Raw genomic sequence first — 6379 nt, forward strand, 5'->3', positions numbered from 1 at the left:
AACATGGGTGTACAAATATTTATTCAAATCCCTACTTTCATTTCTTTTGGTCATACTTTAAACAGTTTTTAAAAATGTTCTTTAAAAATTTTTATTGTGGTATAATTTACATAGAATAATTCAAAGATTTTAAGTGTAGCATTTTATGGCTTTTGACAAATATTGATATATACACCTGTGTAACTCCCACTACACTCACAATATGGAATATTTCCATCAGGCCAGAATGTTTCTCCTTGCCCATTTGTGGTCATTACTTCCTTCACCCACAGCTCAAGGAAACCACTCATCTGCTTACTGTCTCTATAGATTAGCTTTTATTTTCTAGAATTTAGCATCGATGGAAACATTCAGTATGAACTCAACGTTTTTGAGATTTACCCATATTGCATGTATCAGAGGTATCTTTCTCTTTATTGCTGAGTAGTAGTTCATTGTAAGGCTACAACACAATTTGTTTATCTATTCAACAGTTGATGGACATCTGGTTGTTTCCAGGGCTATTGTGAATGAAACTGCTATGAACATATATTTTTCATTCTCTGGGATAAATGTCTAGAGTGGAATTGCTGATTTGTATTTATAATACACAGCCAACCTGTGTCCCAAAGTGGTTGTACCATATTACTTTTCAAAGAGCATCATAAGGAGTTTCCTGGTGGTGCAGTGGTTAAGAATCCGCCTGCCAATGCAGGGGACATGGGTGGGAAGATCCCACATGCCGTGGAGCAACTAAGCCCATGCGCCACAACTACTGAGCCTGTGCTCTAGAGCCTACAAGCCATAACTACTGAGCCTGTGAACCACAACTACTGAAGCCCCCGTGCCTAGAGCCCGTCCCCGGCAACAAGAGAAGCCACCGCATTGAGAAGCCCACGCACCGCAACGAAGAGTAGCCCCCTCTCGCTGCAACTAGAGAAAGCCTGAGCGCAGCAACGAAGACACAACGTGGCCAAAAAAAATAAATAAATAAAATTTAAAATAATAAAAATTAAAAAAAATAAAAGAGCATCATATGAGTTCCAGTTGTTCTACATGCTCGTCAACACTTGGTATGAATAGTCTTTCTAGTTTGAGAAATCCTAGTGATATCTCATGTAGTTCTAATTTGCATATAATTTACATCTAAATGCTTTTATTTAATTAATTAAATTCCATAGTGACTAATGATGTGGAACATATTTTCATGAGGTTATTTGTCATCTGTATATCTTCTTCAGAGCATTAGTTCAGATTTTTTGCCCATATTTATTGGGTTATTTATCATATTATTGAGTTGTAAGAGTTCTATATATATTCTAGGTATAAGTCCTTTTTGAATATATATTTTGCAAATATTTTCTCTCAGTCTGTGTTTATCTTTTCTTTCATTAACAGGGTCTTTTGAAGAGCAAAGTTTTAAATTTTGATAAAGTCCAATTTATGAAATAGTTTTCGTTCATACTGTTTGTTTTGTATCTAGAATTTTTTTGCCAAACCCAAAGTTGCTAAATATTTCTCCTGTGTGTTCTTCTTGAAATTTTTATAGTTGTAACTCTTACATTTAGATCTATGATCCATTCTGAGTTTATTTTTGCCTGTGAAATTTTTAGAACTTTATTTATCTTTTTTTTTTGATGAAAGACTATTTAATTCTTCAAGAATCTGAAAACAGACCAAATGTGTTTCACTGTGAACACTTTGTAGAGGCGAACTGAGGCTGCAGTACTTTAGTGGGTTTTTTTTTTTTTATATTTATTTGGCTTTGCCGGGTCTTCGTTACATGCATGCAGGATCTTCAACGCCCCATGTGGGATCTTTAGCTGGGGCACACATGTGGGATCTAGTTCCCTGACCAGGGATCAAACCCGGGCCCCCTGCCTTGGGAGCGTTGAGCCCTAGCCACTGGACCACCAGGGAAGTCCCAGCACTTTAGTTTTGATGCAGTATTCCGCCAGGGTCGTGGGGACCTTCGCTCCATCCTTTTCTGCTTTGTCTTTAGTGGCTGAAACCTGTTTCCTAATGATTTCAGCATATTCTTTGTCTTTTCCTGTACTGTCCCTCCCTTTCCTGAACATAACCGAAGCATTCACCTCGGCTAGGGAGGAGGTCAATACCTCCTCATTAAGCAACGAGATTACACTTAGCAGGATAGTCCTGAAATTTTGAGTAGGGTTCCGCCTTCCAGAGGGCGGTTCTCCACTCTGTGGGTCGCCTACAGGCGGAGGAAGAGTGGAAATGCGCACATCTCCATGCTCTTAAATGTTGGGGAGCCACATTTGGGTCAAGAATCTCAAGGTAGGTGGTGAATCCGTGTAATCAATAGGGAATTTAATATGAGCCTGAAGTAGCCGCCTTCATAGAGGGTGTTAGGGGGTCCGAAGAGGGCAACCTCCCCGTTGTAGAGGTCGGATTCATCCACCAGGGTGAGGCGGCGCCTTCCACTGCTTCCTCCTGCAGGGATTTCAGCTCGAGCAGCAGGGCCTTCTGCGAACTGGTCATCTGCTAGTGGGCCATCGCATTGGTGGCGGCGCGGGATGGGGGCCCCAGTCCTCACAAATGGGCGAGGGAGGGGAGGGGGGGAGGGGGAGGGGGGAGGGGAGGGGAGGGGGGAGGGGAGGGGAGGGCGGGAGGGGGACCAGGCCCTTCCCAGGGAGGTGGAAGTGGAGGAAGGCGTCAGAGGGCCCGGGATGGTGAGGGGACAGTGCCTAGCTTCCTGGCCCTCTCCTAGAATTTTGTTTTTTCTTTTCTTTTTTAAATTATTTTTTATTGGAGTATAGTTGATTTACAATCTTGGGTTCGTTTCTGCTGAACAGCAAAGTGAATCAGTTATACATATACATATATCTACCCTTTTTTAGATTCTTTTCCCATATAGCTCATTAGAGAGTATTGAGTAGAGTTCCCTGTGCTATACAAAGGTTCTTATGAGCTATCTATTTTGTACATAGTAGTGTGTGTATATGTCAATCCCAATCTCCCAGTTTATCCCTCCCTCTCCCCCTTTCCTCCTTGGTAACTCTTAAGTTTGTTTTCTACATCTGTGACTCTATTTCTGTTTTGTAAATAGGTTCATTTGTACCATTTTTTTTAAGATTCCATATATAAGCAGTATCATATGATATTTGTCTATCTCTGTCTGACTTACTTCACTCAGTATGACAATCTCTAGGTCCCATCCATGCAGCTGCAAATGACACTATTTTGTCCTTTTTTTATGGCTGAGTAATATCCCATTGAATATATGTACCACATCTTCTTAATCCAGTCCTCTGTTGATGGACATTTAGGTTGCTTCCATATCTTGGCTAGTGTAAATAGTGCTGCAATGAACATTGGGGTGCATGTATCTTTTTGAATTATCATTTTCTCCAGATACATGCCCAGGAGTGTGATTGCTGGATCATATGGTAGCTATATTTTTAGCTTTTTAAGGAACCTCCATACTGTTCTGCATAGTGGCTGTATCAATTTATATTCCCATCAACAGTGTAGGAGGGTTTCCTAAAATAGATATGATGTACATTTTCTGTACATATTGGCTAAAGGTATTTGAGAATTTATTTGCATGCTACTTCAATTATCATAAGGCTGCAAGTATAAACCCAGGAGTAATTTTAAAATATATACTTATGAAAGTGCATTGTATAGATTCATAAAGATGTCCTGAGATATTAATATGCTCTGGGGCCTCCCACGGCTCACTCTGTGGCCCTGAGGTTTGTTCAGAAAATGTAATCCAGGTGGGTTCTGTTAGACTCTGAGATGGAGTTTAGAGAATAGAATATTTATTAGGCATTGCCCTTGGGATAAACAAATGTGGAAAGAAAGGCAAGGAAATAAGACTGGGCAGGAAAAGTTGAGCTGTGATGCAGACGTCATGTCAGACTTAGCCATTTTGATTGAGCTAAAATGGCCCTAACTCAGTGGGGTGAGTTGGCTGAAACTTCTTACTCATAGATCAGCTGCTAGATGTGGGTCACCACAGGTAGTGGGACTCAGGGCTGACAACACCTAGGCAGCTGGGACTATAAATCCTTCCTTGCAGAGGCATGTAGATGATGAATCTACACATCCATCACAGTCTACCCGTTGCTCAAATCCACGTTTTCATGGAGGTGGTATGACTGGTGTATCTCCTTGTCATGGGCCTACTCTAATGCCTGCTCTGCTGTGTGTGGGATCCTGGGCAGGTTGAACAAACCCTTGGGTAGTGATGCCAGCTGAGACTCTGTGTGCAGGAAAGGCAATCCATACCAACAAAGGGCTATTCCTGTGAATCAATCACAGGTCTTTTAAAGGTAGAAGGGACTCAGTGTAGACAAATTGCCATCAAATGGGCAGATTGTCTCCTTAAGGAGTGGTGCCATGATATGGACTCAACATGTTGCTGGCAGGTTGGACATTTAGAGGCAGCAGTAGCTCGATTCATTATGGAAAGTGGGAGCCTATGCTGCTGGGTTGATGCCTAACCTCTATCTCTTTCACCAGCGCCACTTTTTAATATGTCCATTGTTCCACCGTTGGACCGGCCAGTGACAGCTTGCTGTCATCAATTGGCTAAGTCATTCTACCTACTTGGTTGTTTAATGCCACTTCCATAGTGGGAACTCTTGGATTGATGTTAACTTTTAATACAAAGATTTTCACACTTTACATTCACTCCCATTTCTTTCTTTTTTTTCTTTTTTACCATCTTTATTGGAGTATAATTGCTTTACAATGGTGTGTTAGTTTCTGCTTTATAACAAATTGCATCAGTTATATATATACATATGTCCCCATATCTCTTCCCTCTTGCGTCTCCCTCCCTCCCCCACTCCCATTTCCCATACACTATATTCCTTTCTGCCAGACCTTTTTGTCTGTGATCTTCCAATCTTTTTTCTTCTATGATTTTGATCAGCTAGCCAGACTACCCGTGAGTCCTTATGTGTCCTAATCTCAGGCCACTTCTTTTATCACATGAAGTAGATGACCAGATGCACTGTCCCAGTCTCTGCCTGAGTTAGGCTGTAGTGGCTTGCGTCCACACACTGAGCTGACCCATTGCGTCCACACACTGAGCTGACCCGTCTGTAAGCCAAGCGTGGGCATTTTCATCCTCCGTCAGCTAGTCCTCAGAGATCCCCCTTGTGGGCCATGGGATTATGCCGAGGAAGAGGCGCTGGTGCAGCCATGGTGTATGACGGAGTCTGGGCTATCTGAGTTGATGGGTCAGGGAAGATTTGGCTCATGAATTCATATGGTGTCCCATAGTCCGGCTTTCAGTTTGTACCATGCCAAGAGTTGCATTTCAAAAAACATATATCCTCTCTTACAAATTGTGTGACCTCGCTCCAGTACCCCAGGGGGCAGCGTTATGATTTTCCCACTGGGACTTCCCCTAAATCGCACATGGTGTTTTTCCCCACCACTGATATCTCTAATACGAGAGGGTCTGTTGGCTCAAGTGGCAGGGTACAGCTTAACCACAGGCATTCCTGGTTACTTGCTCATTCTCTTACTTGCTCAGGGGCATCTTTGATTTGATTTTATTTTGACTCTTACTTTTTAACAGTATTTCGAAGGGCTATGAACACGGATCAGAATGAAATGCCTTCATAGTGCAGCATCTCTATCAGAGCCATCAGTGAGGACACCTGAAATGGATTCTAGACAGGGTTGTTTCTACTCTGTAGTTCCTGAGGATGCTCTCTGTTGCCCTCAGCAGATTAGAATGGTTATATCCATAATGGGCCTCCTGATGGGGTGTGTGTTAGTGTGTGTTTAAGAGGATTGGAGCAGAGATGGGGGATATAAGAGGCGAGAGTGGAGGGGTGGCAGGAAGTCCTCCCAATTAGCTGTTTGTTCAAGCTAGGGAGTGATGATGTTACTCTTTTGTATTTTCACCTCTTAGAGACGTAAGACTATACCACATCTTCTGGTATATTAACTTGCTCGATACACATTAATAAATATAAAGTAAAATTATAGAAATGGTGAAACATAGATGCCTTTCCTTGTAAGAAGAGGAAAATATGTACTATGTGTAGTATAGAGTACTTTATGTTCTATTTATTTAATCTAAGAGAAAAAACATTAGAATTTTTAGAGCTTGAAGATATCTTAGCTTTCATCTAGTTCAACCTCTCCATGTTATAAATGAGGAAAATCTTATCTTATTGAGTCTTTTCAATAAAGTCATGAAACGTTTTATTGTTCATAAGTTGGTAAGTGTATCCATATACTTTTATAAGTTTCTGTTGTGATTTTGGCCAGCAATGATGAAATTAGTATGTTTTGATCTTTGTGCAAGTTGTTCAGAAGGAACTTAAAAGAAGTATTTAGGAAAATCCAAGTGCTGAAACATTTAAGATATGCTTTATGGTCTCAGTTTTGTGTGATTGTCAGCCAGGAA

At 41.4% G+C, this 6379-nt stretch overlaps 1 pseudogene; it reads right to left on the minus strand.

Annotated features, from left to right (window-relative positions):
* Positions 1 to 361: 361 nt before the first annotated feature.
* Positions 362 to 2496, minus strand: LOC118888067 (annotated as a pseudogene).
* Positions 2497 to 6379: the final 3883 nt, after the last annotated feature.

The sequence above is a fragment of the Balaenoptera musculus genome, chromosome 21 (assembly GCF_009873245.2).
Source record: "Balaenoptera musculus isolate JJ_BM4_2016_0621 chromosome 21, mBalMus1.pri.v3, whole genome shotgun sequence".
NCBI classification, from domain to species: Eukaryota; Metazoa; Chordata; class Mammalia; order Artiodactyla; family Balaenopteridae; genus Balaenoptera; species Balaenoptera musculus.